The sequence below is a fragment of the Ranitomeya variabilis genome, chromosome 3, assembly GCF_051348905.1.
Source record: "Ranitomeya variabilis isolate aRanVar5 chromosome 3, aRanVar5.hap1, whole genome shotgun sequence".
Classification (NCBI taxonomy): Eukaryota; Metazoa; Chordata; class Amphibia; order Anura; family Dendrobatidae; genus Ranitomeya; species Ranitomeya variabilis.
In genome coordinates, this window is record NC_135234.1 from 375,800,378 (window position 1) to 375,816,573 (window position 16,196).

General features: G+C 48.2%; 47 pseudogenes; all 47 read right to left on the minus strand.

The window, feature by feature from the left end:
* Positions 1 to 126: 126 nt before the first annotated feature.
* On the minus strand, positions 127 to 302 carry LOC143760466 (U2 spliceosomal RNA; annotated as a pseudogene).
* A 175-nt stretch (positions 303 to 477) lies between these two features.
* On the minus strand, positions 478 to 655 carry LOC143759489 (U2 spliceosomal RNA; annotated as a pseudogene).
* Positions 656 to 832: 177 nt separating this feature from the next.
* Positions 833 to 1,008, minus strand: LOC143759671 (U2 spliceosomal RNA; annotated as a pseudogene).
* Positions 1,009 to 1,185: 177 nt separating this feature from the next.
* Positions 1,186 to 1,361, minus strand: LOC143760941 (U2 spliceosomal RNA; annotated as a pseudogene).
* A 177-nt stretch (positions 1,362 to 1,538) lies between these two features.
* Positions 1,539 to 1,714, minus strand: LOC143759366 (U2 spliceosomal RNA; annotated as a pseudogene).
* Positions 1,715 to 1,891: 177 nt separating this feature from the next.
* On the minus strand, positions 1,892 to 2,067 carry LOC143760942 (U2 spliceosomal RNA; annotated as a pseudogene).
* Positions 2,068 to 2,244: 177 nt separating this feature from the next.
* On the minus strand, positions 2,245 to 2,420 carry LOC143762760 (U2 spliceosomal RNA; annotated as a pseudogene).
* A 175-nt stretch (positions 2,421 to 2,595) lies between these two features.
* On the minus strand, positions 2,596 to 2,773 carry LOC143759490 (U2 spliceosomal RNA; annotated as a pseudogene).
* Positions 2,774 to 2,950: 177 nt separating this feature from the next.
* Positions 2,951 to 3,126, minus strand: LOC143760185 (U2 spliceosomal RNA; annotated as a pseudogene).
* A 174-nt stretch (positions 3,127 to 3,300) lies between these two features.
* Positions 3,301 to 3,479, minus strand: LOC143762639 (U2 spliceosomal RNA; annotated as a pseudogene).
* Positions 3,480 to 3,656: 177 nt separating this feature from the next.
* Positions 3,657 to 3,832, minus strand: LOC143759978 (U2 spliceosomal RNA; annotated as a pseudogene).
* A 176-nt stretch (positions 3,833 to 4,008) lies between these two features.
* LOC143762236 (U2 spliceosomal RNA) lies at positions 4,009 to 4,185 on the minus strand (annotated as a pseudogene).
* A 177-nt stretch (positions 4,186 to 4,362) lies between these two features.
* LOC143762093 (U2 spliceosomal RNA) lies at positions 4,363 to 4,538 on the minus strand (annotated as a pseudogene).
* A 177-nt stretch (positions 4,539 to 4,715) lies between these two features.
* Positions 4,716 to 4,891, minus strand: LOC143762813 (U2 spliceosomal RNA; annotated as a pseudogene).
* Positions 4,892 to 5,068: 177 nt separating this feature from the next.
* LOC143763708 (U2 spliceosomal RNA) lies at positions 5,069 to 5,244 on the minus strand (annotated as a pseudogene).
* Positions 5,245 to 5,421: 177 nt separating this feature from the next.
* LOC143759805 (U2 spliceosomal RNA) lies at positions 5,422 to 5,597 on the minus strand (annotated as a pseudogene).
* Positions 5,598 to 5,774: 177 nt separating this feature from the next.
* On the minus strand, positions 5,775 to 5,950 carry LOC143763167 (U2 spliceosomal RNA; annotated as a pseudogene).
* Positions 5,951 to 6,127: 177 nt separating this feature from the next.
* On the minus strand, positions 6,128 to 6,303 carry LOC143818863 (U2 spliceosomal RNA; annotated as a pseudogene).
* A 177-nt stretch (positions 6,304 to 6,480) lies between these two features.
* On the minus strand, positions 6,481 to 6,656 carry LOC143760393 (U2 spliceosomal RNA; annotated as a pseudogene).
* Positions 6,657 to 6,749: 93 nt separating this feature from the next.
* LOC143761292 (U2 spliceosomal RNA) lies at positions 6,750 to 6,925 on the minus strand (annotated as a pseudogene).
* A 177-nt stretch (positions 6,926 to 7,102) lies between these two features.
* LOC143759672 (U2 spliceosomal RNA) lies at positions 7,103 to 7,278 on the minus strand (annotated as a pseudogene).
* A 177-nt stretch (positions 7,279 to 7,455) lies between these two features.
* Positions 7,456 to 7,631, minus strand: LOC143761817 (U2 spliceosomal RNA; annotated as a pseudogene).
* A 177-nt stretch (positions 7,632 to 7,808) lies between these two features.
* On the minus strand, positions 7,809 to 7,984 carry LOC143760943 (U2 spliceosomal RNA; annotated as a pseudogene).
* A 174-nt stretch (positions 7,985 to 8,158) lies between these two features.
* Positions 8,159 to 8,337, minus strand: LOC143762640 (U2 spliceosomal RNA; annotated as a pseudogene).
* A 177-nt stretch (positions 8,338 to 8,514) lies between these two features.
* LOC143759979 (U2 spliceosomal RNA) lies at positions 8,515 to 8,690 on the minus strand (annotated as a pseudogene).
* A 176-nt stretch (positions 8,691 to 8,866) lies between these two features.
* Positions 8,867 to 9,043, minus strand: LOC143761931 (U2 spliceosomal RNA; annotated as a pseudogene).
* A 177-nt stretch (positions 9,044 to 9,220) lies between these two features.
* On the minus strand, positions 9,221 to 9,396 carry LOC143762095 (U2 spliceosomal RNA; annotated as a pseudogene).
* A 177-nt stretch (positions 9,397 to 9,573) lies between these two features.
* LOC143762814 (U2 spliceosomal RNA) lies at positions 9,574 to 9,749 on the minus strand (annotated as a pseudogene).
* Positions 9,750 to 9,926: 177 nt separating this feature from the next.
* Positions 9,927 to 10,102, minus strand: LOC143763720 (U2 spliceosomal RNA; annotated as a pseudogene).
* Positions 10,103 to 10,279: 177 nt separating this feature from the next.
* LOC143760987 (U2 spliceosomal RNA) lies at positions 10,280 to 10,455 on the minus strand (annotated as a pseudogene).
* A 177-nt stretch (positions 10,456 to 10,632) lies between these two features.
* Positions 10,633 to 10,808, minus strand: LOC143763168 (U2 spliceosomal RNA; annotated as a pseudogene).
* Positions 10,809 to 10,985: 177 nt separating this feature from the next.
* On the minus strand, positions 10,986 to 11,161 carry LOC143818864 (U2 spliceosomal RNA; annotated as a pseudogene).
* A 177-nt stretch (positions 11,162 to 11,338) lies between these two features.
* LOC143760394 (U2 spliceosomal RNA) lies at positions 11,339 to 11,514 on the minus strand (annotated as a pseudogene).
* Positions 11,515 to 11,607: 93 nt separating this feature from the next.
* Positions 11,608 to 11,783, minus strand: LOC143761293 (U2 spliceosomal RNA; annotated as a pseudogene).
* Positions 11,784 to 11,876: 93 nt separating this feature from the next.
* LOC143761294 (U2 spliceosomal RNA) lies at positions 11,877 to 12,052 on the minus strand (annotated as a pseudogene).
* A 177-nt stretch (positions 12,053 to 12,229) lies between these two features.
* LOC143759673 (U2 spliceosomal RNA) lies at positions 12,230 to 12,405 on the minus strand (annotated as a pseudogene).
* A 177-nt stretch (positions 12,406 to 12,582) lies between these two features.
* Positions 12,583 to 12,758, minus strand: LOC143761818 (U2 spliceosomal RNA; annotated as a pseudogene).
* A 177-nt stretch (positions 12,759 to 12,935) lies between these two features.
* Positions 12,936 to 13,111, minus strand: LOC143760944 (U2 spliceosomal RNA; annotated as a pseudogene).
* Positions 13,112 to 13,288: 177 nt separating this feature from the next.
* On the minus strand, positions 13,289 to 13,464 carry LOC143763732 (U2 spliceosomal RNA; annotated as a pseudogene).
* A 177-nt stretch (positions 13,465 to 13,641) lies between these two features.
* LOC143760999 (U2 spliceosomal RNA) lies at positions 13,642 to 13,817 on the minus strand (annotated as a pseudogene).
* Positions 13,818 to 13,994: 177 nt separating this feature from the next.
* Positions 13,995 to 14,170, minus strand: LOC143763169 (U2 spliceosomal RNA; annotated as a pseudogene).
* A 177-nt stretch (positions 14,171 to 14,347) lies between these two features.
* On the minus strand, positions 14,348 to 14,523 carry LOC143818865 (U2 spliceosomal RNA; annotated as a pseudogene).
* A 177-nt stretch (positions 14,524 to 14,700) lies between these two features.
* Positions 14,701 to 14,876, minus strand: LOC143760395 (U2 spliceosomal RNA; annotated as a pseudogene).
* A 93-nt stretch (positions 14,877 to 14,969) lies between these two features.
* LOC143761295 (U2 spliceosomal RNA) lies at positions 14,970 to 15,145 on the minus strand (annotated as a pseudogene).
* A 93-nt stretch (positions 15,146 to 15,238) lies between these two features.
* On the minus strand, positions 15,239 to 15,414 carry LOC143761296 (U2 spliceosomal RNA; annotated as a pseudogene).
* A 177-nt stretch (positions 15,415 to 15,591) lies between these two features.
* Positions 15,592 to 15,767, minus strand: LOC143759674 (U2 spliceosomal RNA; annotated as a pseudogene).
* A 177-nt stretch (positions 15,768 to 15,944) lies between these two features.
* On the minus strand, positions 15,945 to 16,120 carry LOC143761819 (U2 spliceosomal RNA; annotated as a pseudogene).
* Between the last annotated feature and the right edge of the window lie 76 nt (positions 16,121 to 16,196).

A 16,196-nucleotide genomic window follows, 5' to 3' on the forward strand; every position in this document is an offset into this window, starting at 1 on the left:
CACTGTGGAGACATAGCAAAAGATTGCCGCAGGGAAGACATTTTCCAGAAACTCTGGAAGTTCTGTAGATGATAGTTCTGCGGTGTGCGTGTGTTCAAGCTGTGCACAACGCGTTTTGAATCTGCATAACCACACCCTCCATCCCCATTGTGACAGCACGTGAAGGTTCCGTGCGACAAAGCAAGCTCCATTTCCAGCACCCTATTCCAAAAATCTATTTAATATATGGTCCCCAAATAGGGGACATATCAGATAAGAGCAGACACTACGCTTGATCTTGAGCCATTTGGCCAAGAAGCGATGATCAGAAATGGTTTGCCACTTGGGCCGCACCAAGGCCTACAACCGAAACCCACTGTGGAGACATAGCAAAAGATTGCCGCAGGGAAGACATTTTCCAGAAACTCTGGAAGCTCTGTCGATGACAGTTCTGCGGTGTGCGTGTGTTCAAGCTGTGCACAACGCGTTTTGAATCTGCATAACCACACCCTCCATCCCCATTGTGACAGCATGTGAAGGTTCCGTCCGACGAAGCAAGCTCCATTTCCAGCTCCGTTTTCCAAAAATCCATTTAATATATGGTCCCCAAATAGGGGACGTATCAGATAAGAACAGACACTACGCTTGATCTTGAGCCATTTGGCCGAGAAGCGATGATCAGAAATGGTTTGCCACTTGGGCCGCACCAAGGCCTAAAACCGAAACCCACTGTGGAGACATAGCAAAAGATTGCCGCAGGGAAGACATTTTCCAGAAACTCTGGAAGCTCTGTCGATGACAGTTCTGCGGTGTGCGTGTGTTCAAGCTGTGCACAACGCGTTTTGAATCTGCATAACCACACCCTCCATCCCCATTGTGACAGCACGTGAAGGTTCCGTGCGACAAAGCAAGCTCCATTTCCAGCTCCCTATTCCAAAAATCTATTTAATATATGGTCCCCAAATAGGGGACGTATCAGATAAGAACAGACACTACGCTTGATCTTGAGCCATTTGGCCGAGAAGCGATGATCAGAAATGGTTTGCCACTTGGGCCGCACCAAGGCCTACAACCGAAACCCACTGTGGAGACATAGCAAAAGATTGCCGCAGGGAAGACATTTTCCAAAAACTCTGGAAGCTCTGTAGATGACAGTTCTGCGGTGTGCGTGTGTTCAAGCTGTGCACAACGCGTTTTGAATCTGCATAACCACACCCTCCATCCCCATTGTGACAGCACGTGAAGGTTCCGTGTGACAAAGCAAGCTCCATTTCCAGCTCCCTATTCCAAAAATCCATTTAATATATGGTCCCCAAATAGGGGACGTATCAGATAAGAACAGACACTACGCTTGATCTTGAGCCATTTGGCCGAGAAGCGATGATCAGAAATGGTTTGCCACTTGGGCCGCACCAAGGCCTAAAACCGAAACCCACTGTGGAGACATAGCAAAAGATTGCCGCAGGGAAGACATTTTCCAGAAACTCTGGAAGCTCTGTCGATGACAGTTCTGCGGTGTGCGTGTGTTCAAGCTGTGCACAACGCGTTTTGAATCTGCATAACCACACCCTCCATCCCCACTGTGACAGCACGTGAAGGTTCCGTGCGACAAAGCAAGCTCCATTTCCAGCTCCCTATTCCAAAAATCTATTTAATATATGGTCCCCAAATAGGGGACGTATCAGATAAGAACAGACACTACGCTTGATCTTGAGCCATTTGGCCGAGAAGCGATGATCAGAAATGGTTTGCCACTTGGGCCGCACCAAGGCCTACAACCGAAACCCACTGTGGAGACATAGCAAAAGATTGCCGCAGGGAAGACATTTTCCAGAAACTCTGGAAGCTCTGTCGATGACAGTTCTGCAGTGTGCGTGTGTTCAAGCTGTGCACAACGCGTTTTGAATCTGCATAACCACACCCTCCATCCCCATTGTGACAGCACGTGAAGGTTCCGTGTGACAAAGCAAGCTCCATTTCCAGCTCCCTATTCCAAAAATCCATTTAATATATGGTCCCCAAATAGGGGACGTATCAGATAAGAACAGACACTACGCTTGATCTTGAGCCATTTGGCCGAGAAGCGATGATCAGAAATGGTTTGCCACTTGGGCCGCACCAAGGCCTACAACCGAAACCCACTGTGGAGACATAGCAAAAGATTGCCGCAGGGAAGACATTTTCCAGAAACTCTGGAGGTTCTGTAGATGATAGTTCTGCGGTGTGCGTGTGTTCAAGCTGTGCACAACGCGTTTTGAATCTGCATAACCACACCCTCCATCCCCATTGTGACAGCACGTGAAGGTTCCGTGCGACAAAGCATGCTCCATTTCCAGCTCCCTATTCCAAAAATCTATTTAATATATGGTCCCCAAATAGGGGACATATCAGATAAGAGCAGACACTACGCTTGATCTTGAGCCATTTGGCCAAGAAGCGATGATCAGAAATGGTTTGCCACTTGGGCCGCACCAAGGCCTACAACCGAAACCCACTGTGGAGACATAGCAAAAGATTGCCGCAGGGAAGACATTTTCCAGAAACTCTGGAAGCTCTGTCGATGACAGTTCTGCGGTGTGCGTGTGTTCAAGCTGTGCACAACGCGTTTTGAATCTGCATAACCACACCCTCCATCCCCATTGTGACAGCATGTGAAGGTTCCGTCCGACGAAGCAAGCTCCATTTCCAGCTCCGTTTTCCAAAAATCCATTTAATATATGGTCCCCAAATAGGGGACGTATCAGATAAGAACAGACACTACGCTTGATCTTGAGCCATTTGGCCGAGAAGCGATGATCAGAAATGGTTTGCCACTTAGGCCTCACCAAGGCCTACAACCGTAACCCACTGTGGAGACATAGCAAAAGATTGCCGCAGGGAAGACATTTTCCAGAAACCCTGGAAGCTCTGTAGATGACAGTTCTGCGGTGTGCGTGTGTTCAAGCTGTGCACAACGCATTTTGAATCTGCATAACCACACCCTCCATCCTCATTGTGACAGCACGTGAAGGTTCTGTGCGACAAAGCAAGCTCCATTTCCAGCTCCCTATTCCAAAAATCTATTTAATATATGGTCCCCAAATAGGGGACGTATCAGATAAGAACAGACACTACGCTTGATCTTGAGCCATTTGGCCGAGAAACGATGATCAGAAATGGTTTGCCACTTGGGCCGCACCAAGGCCTACAACCGAAACCCACTGTGGAGACATAGCAAAAGATTGCCGCAGGGAAGACATTTTCCAGAAACTCTGGAAGCTTTGTCGATGACAGTTCTGCGGTGTGCGTGTGTTCAAGCTGTGCACAACGCGTTTTGAATCTGCATAATCACACCCTCCATCCCCATTGTGACAGCACGTGAAGGTTCCGTGTGACAAAGCAAGCTCCATTTCCAGCTCCCTATTCCAAAAATCCATTTAATATATGGTCCCCAAATAGGGGACGTATCCGAGAAGAACAGACACTACGCTTGATCTTGAGCCATTTGGCCGAGAAGCGATGATCAGAAATGGTTTGCCACTTGGGCCGCCCCAAGGCCTACAACTGAAACCCACTGTGGAGACATAGCAAAAGATTGCCGCAGGGAAGACATTTTCCAGAAACTCTGGAAGCTCTGTAGATGACAGTTCTGCGGTGTGCGTGTGTTCAAGCTGTGCACAACGCGTTTTGAATCTGCATAACCACACCCTCCATCCCCATTGTGACAGCACGTGAAGGTTCCGTGCGACAAAGCAAGCTCCATTTCCAGCTCCCTATTCCAAAAATCCATTTAATATATGGTCCCCAAATAGGGGACGTATCAGATAAGAACAGACACTACGCTTGATCTTGAGCCATTTGGCCGAGAAGCGATGATCAGAAATGGTGTGCCACTTGGGCCGCACCAAGGCCTACAACCGAAACCCACTGTGGAGACATAGCAAAAGATTGCCGCAGGGAAGACATTTTCCAGAAACTCTGGAAGTTCTGTAGATGACAGTTCTGCGGTGTGCGTGTGTTCAAGCTGTGCACAACGCGTTTTGAATCTGCATAACCACACCCTCCATCCCCATTGTGACAGCAAGTGAAGGTTCCGTGCGACAAAGCAAGCTCCATTTCCAGTTCCCTATTCCAAAAATCTATTTAATATATGGTCCCCAAATAGGGTACGTATCAGATAAGAACAGACACTACGCTTGATCTTGAGCCATTTGGCCGAGAAGCGATGATCAGAAATGGTTTGCCACTTGGGCCGCACCAAGGCCTACAACCGAAACCCACTGTGGAGACATAGCAAAAGATTGCCGCAGGGAAGACATTTTCCAGAAACTCTGGAAGCTCTGTAGATGACAGTTCTGCGGTGTGCGTGTGTTCAAGCTGTATACAACGCGTTTCGAATCTGCATAACCACACCCTCCATCCCCATTGTGACAGCACGTGAAGGTTCCGTGCGACAAAGCAAGCTCCATTGCCAGCTCCCTATTCCAAAAATCCATTTAATATATGGTCCCCAAATAGGGGACGTATCAGATAAGAACAGACTCTACGCTTGATCTTGAGCCATTTGGCCGAGAAGCGATGATCAGAAATGGTTTGCCATTTGGGCCGCACCAAGGCCTACAACCGAAACCCACTGTGGAGACATAGCAAAAGATTGCCGCAGGGAAGACATTTTCCAGAAACTCTGGAAGCTCTGTAGATGACAGTTCTGCGGTGTGCGTGTGTTCAAGCTGTGCACAACGCGTTTTGAATCTGCATAACCACACCCTCCATCCCCATTGTGACAGCACGTGAAGGTTCCGTGCGACAAAGCAAGCTCCATTTCCAGCATCCTATTCCAAAAATCCATTTAATATATGGTCCCCAAATAGGGGACGTATCAGATAAGAACAGACTCTACGCTTGATCTTGAGCCATTTGGCCGAGATGCGATGATCAGAAATGGTTTGCCACTTGGGCCGCACCAAGGCCTACAACCGAAACCCACTGTGGGGACATAGCAAAAGATTGCCGCAGGGAAGACATTTTCCAGAAACTCTGGAAGCTCTGTAGATGACAGTTCTGTGGTGTGCGTGTGTTCAAGCTGTGCACAACGCGTTTTGAATCTGCATAACCACACCCTCCATCCCCATTGTGACAGCACGTGAAGGTTCCGTGCGACGAAGCAAGCTCCATTTCCAGCTCCCTATTCCAAAAATCCATTTAATATATGGTCCCCAAATAGGGGACGTATCAGATAAGAACAGACACTACGCTTGATCTTGAGCCATTTGGCCGAGAAGCGATGATCAGAAATGGTTTGCCACTTGGGCCACACCAAGGCCTACAACCGAAACCCACTGTGGAGACATAGCAAAAGATTGCCGCAGGGAAGACATTTTCCAGAAACTCTGGAAGCTCTGTAGATGACAGTTCTGCGGTGTGCGTGTGTTCAAGCTGTGCACAACGCGTTTTGAATCTGCATAACCACACCCTCCATCCCCATTGTGACAGCACGTGAAGGTTCCGTGCGACAAAGCAAGCTCCATTTCCAGCTCCCTATTCCAAAAATCTATTTAATATATGGTCCCCAAATAGGGGACGTATCAGATAAGAACAGACACTACTCTTGATCTTGAGCCATTTGGCCGAGAAGCGATGATCAGAAATGGTTTGCCACTTGGGCCGCACCAAGGCCTACAACCGAAACCCACTGTGGAGACATAGCAAAAGATTGCCGCAGGGAAGACATTTTCCAAAAACTCTGGAAGCTCTGTAGATGACAGTTCTGCGGTGTGCGTGTGTTCAAGCTGTGCACAACGCGTTTTGAATCTGCATAACCACACCCTCCATCCCCATTGTGACAGCACGTGAAGGTTCCGTGTGACAAAGCAAGCTCCATTTCCAGCTCCCTATTCCAAAAATCCATTTAATATATGGTCCCCAAATAGGGGACGTATCAGATAAGAACAGACACTACGCTTAAACTTGAGCCATTTGGCCGACAAGCGATGATCAGAAATGGGTTGCCACTTGGGCCGCACCAAGGCCTAAAACCGAAACCCACTGTGGAGACATAGCAAAAGATTGCCGCAGGGAAGACATTTTCCAGAAACTCTGGAAGCTCTGTCGATGACAGTTCTGCGGTGTGCGTGTGTTCAAGCTGTGCACAACGCGTTTTGAATCTGCATAACCACACCCTCCATCCCCATTGTGACAGCACATGAAGGTTCCGTGCGACAAAGCAAGCTCCATTTCCAGCTCCCTATTCCAAAAATCTATTTAATATATGGTCCCCAAATAGGGGACGTATCAGATAAGAACAGACACTACGCTTGATCTTGAGCCATTTGGCCGAGAAGCGATGATCAGAAATGGTTTGCCACTTGGGCCGCACCAAGGCCTACAACCGAAACCCACTGTGGAGACATAGCAAAAGATTGCCGCAGGGAAGACATTTTCCAGAAACTCTGGAAGTTCTGTAGATGATAGTTCTGCGGTGTGCGTGTGTTCAAGCTGTGCACAACGCGTTTTGAATCTGCATAACCACACCCTCCATCCCCATTGTGACAGCACGTGAAGGTTCCGTGCGACAAAGCAAGCTCCATTTCCAACTCCCTATTCCAAAAATCTATTTAATATATGGTCCCCAAATAGGGGACGTATCAGATAAGAACAGACACTACGCTTGATCTTGAGCCATTTGGCCGAGAAGCGATGATCAGAAATGGTTTGCCACTTGGGCCGCACCAAGGCCTACAACCGAAACCCACTGTGGAGACAAGCTGTGCACAATGCGTTTTGAATCTGCATAACCACACCCTCCATCCCCATTGTGACAGCACGTGAAGGTTCCATGCGACAAAGCAAGCTCCATTTCCAGCTCCCTATTCCAAAAATCTATTTAATATATGGTCCCCAAATAGGGGACGTATCAGATAAGAACAGACACTACGCTTGATCTTGAGCCATTTGGCCGAGAAGCGATGATCAGAAATGGTTTGCCACTTGGGCCGCACCAAGGCCTACAACCGAAACCCACTGTGGAGACATAGCAAAAGATTGCCGCAGGGAAGACATTTTCCAGAAACTCTGGAAGCTCTGTAGATGACAGTTCTGCGGTGTGCGTGTGTTCAAGCTGTGCACAACGCGTTTTGAATCTGCATAACCACACCCTCCATCCCCATTGTGACAGCACGTGAAGGTTCCGTGCGACAAAGCAAGCTCCATTTCCAGCTCCCTATTCCAAAAATCTATTTAATATATGGTCCCCAAATAGGGGACGTATCAGATAAGAACAGACACTACGCTTGATCTTGAGCCATTTGGCCGAGAAGCGATGATCAGAAATGGTTCGCCATTTGGGCAGCACCAAGGCCTACAACCGAAACCCACTGTGGAGACATAGCAAAAGATTGCCGCAGGGAAGACATTTTCCAGAAACTCTGGAAGCTCTGTAGATGACAGTTCTGCGGTGTGCGTGTGTTCAAGCTGTGCACAACGCGTTTTGAATCTGCATAACCACACCCTCCATCCCCATTGTGACAGCACGTGAAGGTTCCGTGCGACAAAGCAAGCTCCATTTCCAGCATCCTATTCCAAAAATCCATTTAATATATGGTCCCCAAATAGGGGACGTATCAGATAAGAACAGACTCTACGCTTGATCTTGAGCCATTTGGCCGAGAAGCGATGATCAGAAATGGTTTGCCACTTGGGCCGCACCAAGGCCTACAACCGAAACCCACTGTGGAGACTTAGCAAAAGATTGCCGCAGGGAAGACATTTTCCAGAAACTCTGGAAGCTCTGTAGATGACAGTTCTGCGGTGTGCGTGTGTTCAAGCTGTGCACAACGCGTTTCGAATCTGCATAACCACACCCTCCATCCCCATTGTGACAGCACGTGAAGGTTCCGTGTGACAAAGCAAGCTCCATTTCCAGCTCCCTATTCCAAAAATCCATTTAATATATGGTCCCCAAATAGGGGACGTATCAGATAAGAACAGACACTACGCTTGATCTTGAGCCATTTGGCCGAGAAGCGATGATCAGAAATGGTTTGCCACTTGGGCCGCACCAAGGCCTACAACCGAAACCCACTGTGGAGACATAGCAAAAGATTGCCGCAGGGAAGACATTTTCCAGAAACTCTGGAAGCTTTGTCGATGACAGTTCTGCGGTGTGCGTGTGTTCAAGCTGTGCACAACGCGTTTTGAATCTGCATAATCACACCCTCCATCCCCATTGTGACAGCACGTGAAGGTTCCGTGTGACAAAGCAAGCTCCATTTCCAGCTCCCTATTCCAAAAATCCATTTAATATATGGTCCCCAAATAGGGGACGTATCCGAGAAGAACAGACACTACGCTTGATCTTGAGCCATTTGGCCGAGAAGCGATGATCAGAAATGGTTTGCCACTTGGGCCGCCCCAAGGCCTACAACTGAAACCCACTGTGGAGACATAGCAAAAGATTGCCGCAGGGAAGACATTTTCCAGAAACTCTGGAAGCTCTGTAGATGACAGTTCTGCGGTGTGCGTGTGTTCAAGCTGTGCACAACGCGTTTTGAATCTGCATAACCACACCCTCCATCCCCATTGTGACAGCACGTGAAGGTTCCGTGCGACAAAGCAAGCTCCATTTCCAGCTCCCTATTCCAAAAATCCATTTAATATATGGTCCCCAAATAGGGGACGTATCAGATAAGAACAGACACTACGCTTGATCTTGAGCCATTTGGCCGAGAAGCGATGATCAGAAATGGTGTGCCACTTGGGCCGCACCAAGGCCTACAACCGAAACCCACTGTGGAGACATAGCAAAAGATTGCCGCAGGGAAGACATTTTCCAGAAACTCTGGAAGTTCTGTAGATGACAGTTCTGCGGTGTGCGTGTGTTCAAGCTGTGCACAACGCGTTTTGAATCTGCATAACCACACCCTCCATCCCCATTGTGACAGTAAGTGAAGGTTCCGTGCGACAAAGCAAGCTCCATTTCCAGTTCCCTATTCCAAAAATCTATTTAATATATGGTCCCCAAATAGGGTACGTATCAGATAAGAACAGACACTACGCTTGATCTTGAGCCATTTGGCCGAGAAGCGATGATCAGAAATGGTTTGCCACTTGGGCCGCACCAAGGCCTACAACCGAAACCCACTGTGGAGACATAGCAAAAGGTTGCCGCAGGGAAGACATTTTCCAGAAACTCTGGAAGCTCTGTAGATGACAGTTCTGCGGTGTGCGTGTGTTCAAGCTGTATACAACGCGTTTCGAATCTGCATAACCACACCCTCCATCCCCATTGTGACAGCACGTGAAGGTTCCGTGCGACAAAGCAAGCTCCATTGCCAGCTCCCTATTCCAAAAATCCATTTAATATATGGTCCCCAAATAGGGGACGTATCAGATAAGAACAGACTCTACGCTTGATCTTGAGCCATTTGGCCGAGAAGCGATGATCAGAAATGGTTTGCCATTTGGGCCGCACCAAGGCCTACAACCGAAACCCACTGTGGAGACATAGCAAAAGATTGCCGCAGGGAAGACATTTTCCAGAAACTCTGGAAGCTCTGTAGATGACAGTTCTGCGGTGTGCGTGTGTTCAAGCTGTGCACAACGCGTTTTGAATCTGCATAACCACACCCTCCATCCCCATTGTGACAGCACGTGAAGGTTCCGTGCGACAAAGCAAGCTCCATTTCCAGCATCCTATTCCAAAAATCCATTTAATATATGGTCCCCAAATAGGGGACGTATCAGATAAGAACAGACTCTACGCTTGATCTTGAGCCATTTGGCCGAGATGCGATGATCAGAAATGGTTTGCCACTTGGGCCGCACCAAGGCCTACAACCGAAACCCACTGTGGAGACATAGCAAAAGATTGCCGCAGGGAAGACATTTTCCAGAAACTCTGGAAGCTCTGTAGATGACAGTTCTGTGGTGTGCGTGTGTTCAAGCTGTGCACAACGCGTTTTGAATCTGCATAACCACACCCTCCATCCCCATTGTGACAGCACGTGAAGGTTCCGTGCGACGAAGCAAGCTCCATTTCCAGCTCCCTATTCCAAAAATCCATTTAATATATGGTCCCCAAATAGGGGACGTATCAGATAAGAACAGACACTACGCTTGATCTTGAGCCATTTGGCCGAGAAGCGATGATCAGAAATGGTTTGCCACTTGGGCCACACCAAGGCCTACAACCGAAACCCACTGTGGAGACATAGCAAAAGATTGCCGCAGGGAAGACATTTTCCAGAAACTCTGGAAGCTCTGTAGATGACAGTTCTGCGGTGTGCGTGTGTTCAAGCTGTGCACAACGCGTTTTGAATCTGCATAACCACACCCTCCATCCCCATTGTGACAGCACGTGAAGGTTCCGTGCGACAAAGCAAGCTCCATTTCCAGCTCCCTATTCCAAAAATCTATTTAATATATGGTCCCCAAATAGGGGACGTATCAGATAAGAACAGACACTACACTTGATCTTGAGCCATTTGGCCGAGAAGCGATGATCAGAAATGGTTTGCCACTTGGGCCGCACCAAGGCCTACAACCGAAACCCACTGTGGAGACATAGCAAAAGATTGCCGCAGGGAAGACATTTTCCAAAAACTCTGGAAGCTCTGTAGATGACAGTTCTGCGGTGTGCGTGTGTTCAAGCTGTGCACAACGCGTTTTGAATCTGCATAACCACACCCTCCATCCCCATTGTGACAGCACGTGAAGGTTCCGTGTGACAAAGCAAGCTCCATTTCCAGCTCCCTATTCCAAAAATCCATTTAATATATGGTCCCCAAATAGGGGACGTATCAGATAAGAACAGACACTACGCTTAAACTTGAGCCATTTGGCCGACAAGCGATGATCAGAAATGGGTTGCCACTTGGGCCGCACCAAGGCCTAAAACCGAAACCCACTGTGGAGACATAGCAAAAGATTGCCGCAGGGAAGACATTTTCCAGAAACTCTGGAAGCTCTGTCGATGACAGTTCTGCGGTGTGCGTGTGTTCAAGCTGTGCACAACGCGTTTTGAATCTGCATAACCACACCCTCCATCCCCATTGTGACAGCACATGAAGGTTCCGTGCGACAAAGCAAGCTCCATTTCCAGCTCCCTATTCCAAAAATCTATTTAATATATGGTCCCCAAATAGGGGACGTATCAGATAAGAACAGACACTACGCTTGATCTTGAGCCATTTGGCCGAGAAGCGATGATCAGAAATGGTTTGCCACTTGGGCCGCACCAAGGCCTACAACCGAAACCCACTGTGGAGACATAGCAAAAGATTGCCGCAGGGAAGACATTTTCCAGAAACTCTGGAAGTTCTGTAGATGATAGTTCTGCGGTGTGCGTGTGTTCAAGCTGTGCACAACGCGTTTTGAATCTGCATAACCACACCCTCCATCCCCATTGTGACAGCACGTGAAGGTTCCGTGCGACAAAGCAAGCTCCATTTCCAACTCCCTATTCCAAAAATCTATTTAATATATGGTCCCCAAATAGGGGACGTATCAGATAAGAACAGACACTACGCTTGATCTTGAGCCATTTGGCCGAGAAGCGATGATCAGAAATGGTTTGCCACTTGGGCCGCACCAAGGCCTACAACCGAAACCCACTGTGGAGACAAGCTGTGCACAATGCGTTTTGAATCTGCATAACCACACCCTCCATCCCCATTGTGACAGCACGTGAAGGTTCCATGCGACAAAGCAAGCTCCATTTCCAGCTCCCTATTCCAAAAATCTATTTAATATATGGTCCCCAAATAGGGGACGTATCAGATAAGAACAGACACTACGCTTGATCTTGAGCCATTTGGCCGAGAAGCGATGATCAGAAATGGTTTGCCACTTGGGCCGCACCAAGGCCTACAACCGAAACCCACTGTGGAGACAAGCTGTGCACAATGCGTTTTGAATCTGCATAACCACACCCTCCATCCCCATTGTGACAGCACGTGAAGGTTCCATGCGACAAAGCAAGCTCCATTTCCAGCTCCCTATTCCAAAAATCTATTTAATATATGGTCCCCAAATAGGGGACGTATCAGATAAGAACAGACACTACGCTTGATCTTGAGCCATTTGGCCGAGAAGCGATGATCAGAAATGGTTTGCCACTTGGGCCGCACCAAGGCCTACAACCGAAACCCACTGTGGAGACATAGCAAAAGATTGCCGCAGGGAAGACATTTTCCAGAAACTCTGGAAGCTCTGTAGATGACAGTTCTGCGGTGTGCGTGTGTTCAAGCTGTGCACAACGCGTTTTGAATCTGCATAACCACACCCTCCATCCCCATTGTGACAGCACGTGAAGGTTCCGTGCGACAAAGCAAGCTCCATTTCCAGCTCCCTATTCCAAAAATCTATTTAATATATGGTCCCCAAATAGGGGACGTATCAGATAAGAACAGACACTACGCTTGATCTTGAGCCATTTGGCCGAGAAGCGATGATCAGAAATGGTTCGCCATTTGGGCCGCACCAAGGCCTACAACCGAAACCCACTGTGGAGACATAGCAAAAGATTGCCGCAGGGAAGACATTTTCCAGAAACTCTGGAAGCTCTGTAGATGACAGTTCTGCGGTGTGCGTGTGTTCAAGCTGTGCACAACGCGTTTTGAATCTGCATAACCACACCCTCCATCCCCATTGTGACAGCACGTGAAGGTTCCGTGCGACAAAGCAAGCTCCATTTCCAGCATCCTATTCCAAAAATCCATTTAATATATGGTCCCCAAATAGGGGACGTATCAGATAAGAACAGACTCTACGCTTGATCTTGAGCCATTTGGCCGAGAAGCGATGATCAGAAATGGTTTGCCACTTGGGCCGCACCAAGGCCTACAACCGAAACCCACTGTGGAGACTTAGCAAAAGATTGCCGCAGGGAAGACATTTTCCAGAAACTCTGGAAGCTCTGTAGATGACAGTTCTGCGGTGTGCGTGTGTTCAAGCTGTGCACAACGCGTTTCGAATCTGCATAACCACACCCTCCATCCCCATTGTGACAGCACGTGAAGGTTCCGTGTGACAAAGCAAGCTCCATTTCCAGCTCCCTATTCCAAAAATCCATTTAATATATGGTCCCCAAATAGGGGACGTATCAGATAAGAACAGACACTACGCTTGATCTTGAGCCATTTGGCCGAGAAGCGATGATCAGAAATGGTTTGCCACTTGGGCCGCACCAAGGCCTACAACCGAAACCCACTGTGGAGACATAGCAAAAGATTGCCGCAGGGAAGACATTTTCCAGAAACTCTGGAAGCTCTGTAGATGACAGTTCTGCGGTGTGCGTGTGTTCAAGCTGTGCACAACGCGTTTTGAATCTGCATAACCACACCCTCCATCCCCATTGTGACAGCACGTGAAGGTTCCGTGCGACGAAGCAAGCTCCATTTCCAGCTCCCTATTCCAAAAATCCATTTAATATATGGTCCCCAAATAGGGGACGTATCAGATAAGAACAGACACTACGCTTGATCTTGAGCCATTTGGCCGAGAAGCGATGATCAGAAATGGTTTGCCACTTGGGCCACACCAAGGCCTACAACCGAAACCCACTGTGGAGACATAGCAAAAGATTGCCGCAGGGAAGACATTTTCCAGAAACTCTGGAAGCTCTGTAGATGACAGTTCTGCGGTGTGCGTGTGTTCAAGCTGTGCACAACGCGTTTTGAATCTGCATAACCACACCCTCCATCCCCATTGTGACAGCACGTGAAGGTTCCGTGCGACAAAGCAAGCTCCATTTCCAGCTCCCTATTCCAAAAATCTATTTAATATATGGTCCCCAAATAGGGGACGTATCAGATAAGAACAGACACTACACTTGATCTTGAGCCATTTGGCCGAGAAGCGATGATCAGAAATGGTTTGCCACTTGGGCCGCACCAAGGCCTACAACCGAAACCCACTGTGGAGACATAGCAAAAGATTGCCGCAGGGAAGACATTTTCCAAAAACTCTGGAAGCTCTGTAGATGACAGTTCTGCGGTGTGCGTGTGTTCAAGCTGTGCACAACGCGTTTTGAATCTGCATAACCACACCCTCCATCCCCATTGTGACAGCACGTGAAGGTTCCGTGTGACAAAGCAAGCTCCATTTCCAGCTCCCTATTCCAAAAATCCATTTAATATATGGTCCCCAAATAGGGGACGTATCAGATAAGAACAGACACTACGCTTAAACTTGAGCCATTTGGCCGACAAGCGATGATCAGAAATGGGTTGCCACTTGGGCCGCACCAAGGCCTAAAACCGAAACCCACTGTGGAGACATAGCAAAAGATTGCCGCAGGGAAGACATTTTCCAGAAACTCTGGAAGCTCTGTCGATGACAGTTCTGCGGTGTGCGTGTGTTCAAGCTGTGCACAACGCGTTTTGAATCTGCATAACCACACCCTCCATCCCCATTGTGACAGCACATGAAGGTTCCGTGCGACAAAGCAAGCTCCATTTCCAGCTCCCTATTCCAAAAATCTATTTAATATATGGTCCCCAAATAGGGGACGTATCAGATAAGAACAGACACTACGCTTGATCTTGAGCCATTTGGCCGAGAAGCGATGATCAGAAATGGTTTGCCACTTGGGCCGCACCAAGGCCTACAACCGAAACCCACTGTGGAGACATAGCAAAAGATTGCCGCAGGGAAGACATTTTCCAGAAACTCTGGAAGTTCTGTAGATGATAGTTCTGCGGTGTGCGTGTGTTCAAGCTGTGCACAACGCGTTTTGAATCTGCATAACCACACCCTCCATCCCCATTGTGACAGCACGTGAAGGTTCCGTGCGACAAAGCAAGCTCCATTTCCAACTCCCTATTCCAAAAATCTATTTAATATATGGTCCCCAAATAGGGGACGTATCAGATAAGAACAGACACTACGCTTGATCTTGAGCCATTTGGCCGAGAAGCGATGATCAGAAATGGTTTGCCACTTGGGCCGCACCAAGGCCTACAACCGAAACCCACTGTGGAGACAAGCTGTGCACAATGCGTTTTGAATCTGCATAACCACACCCTCCATCCCCATTGTGACAGCACGTGAAGGTTCCATGCGACAAAGCAAGCTCCATTTCCAGCTCCCTATTCCAAAAATCTATTTAATATATGGTCCCCAAATAGGGGACGTATCAGATAAGAACAGACACTACGCTTGATCTTGAGCCATTTGGCCGAGAAGCGATGATCAGAAATGGTTTGCCACTTGGGCCGCACCAAGGCCTACAACCGAAACCCACTGTGGAGACAAGCTGTGCACAATGCGTTTTGAATCTGCATAACCACACCCTCCATCCCCATTGTGACAGCACGTGAAGGTTCCATGCGACAAAGCAAGCTCCATTTCCAGCTCCCTATTCCAAAAATCTATTTAATATATGGTCCCCAAATAGGGGACGTATCAGATAAGAACAGACACTACGCTTGATCTTGAGCCATTTGGCCGAGAAGCGATGATCAGAAATGGTTTGCCACTTGGGCCGCACCAAGGCCTACAACCGAAACCCACTGTGGAGACATAGCAAAAGATTGCCGCAGGGAAGACATTTTCCAGAAACTCTGGAAGCTCTGTAGATGACAGTTCTGCGGTGTGCGTGTGTTCAAGCTGTGCACAACGCGTTTTGAATCTGCATAACCACACCCTCCATCCCCATTGTGACAGCACGTGAAGGTTCCGTGCGACAAAGCAAGCTCCATTTCCAGCTCCCTATTCCAAAAATCTATTTAATATATGGTCCCCAAATAGGGGACGTATCAGATAAGAACAGACACTACGCTTGATCTTGAGCCATTTGGCCGAGAAGCGATGATCAGAAATGGTTCGCCATTTGGGCCGCACCAAGGCCTACAACCGAAACCCACTGTGGAGACATAGCAAAAGATTGCCGCAGGGAAGACATTTTCCAGAAACTCTGGAAGCTCTGTAGATGACAGTTCTGCGGTGTGCGTGTGTTCAAGCTGTGCACAACGCGTTTTGAATCTGCATAACCACACCCTCCATCCCCATTGTGACAGCACGTGAAGGTTCCGTGCGACAAAGCAAGCTCCATTTCCAGCATCCTATTCCAAAAATCCATTTAATATATGGTCCCCAAATAGGGGACGTATCAGATAAGAACAGACTCTACGCTTGATCTTGAGCCATTTGGCCGAGAAGCGATGATCAGAAATGGTTTGCCACTTGGGCCGCACCAAGGCCTACAACCGAAACCCACTGTGGAGACTTAGCAAAAGATT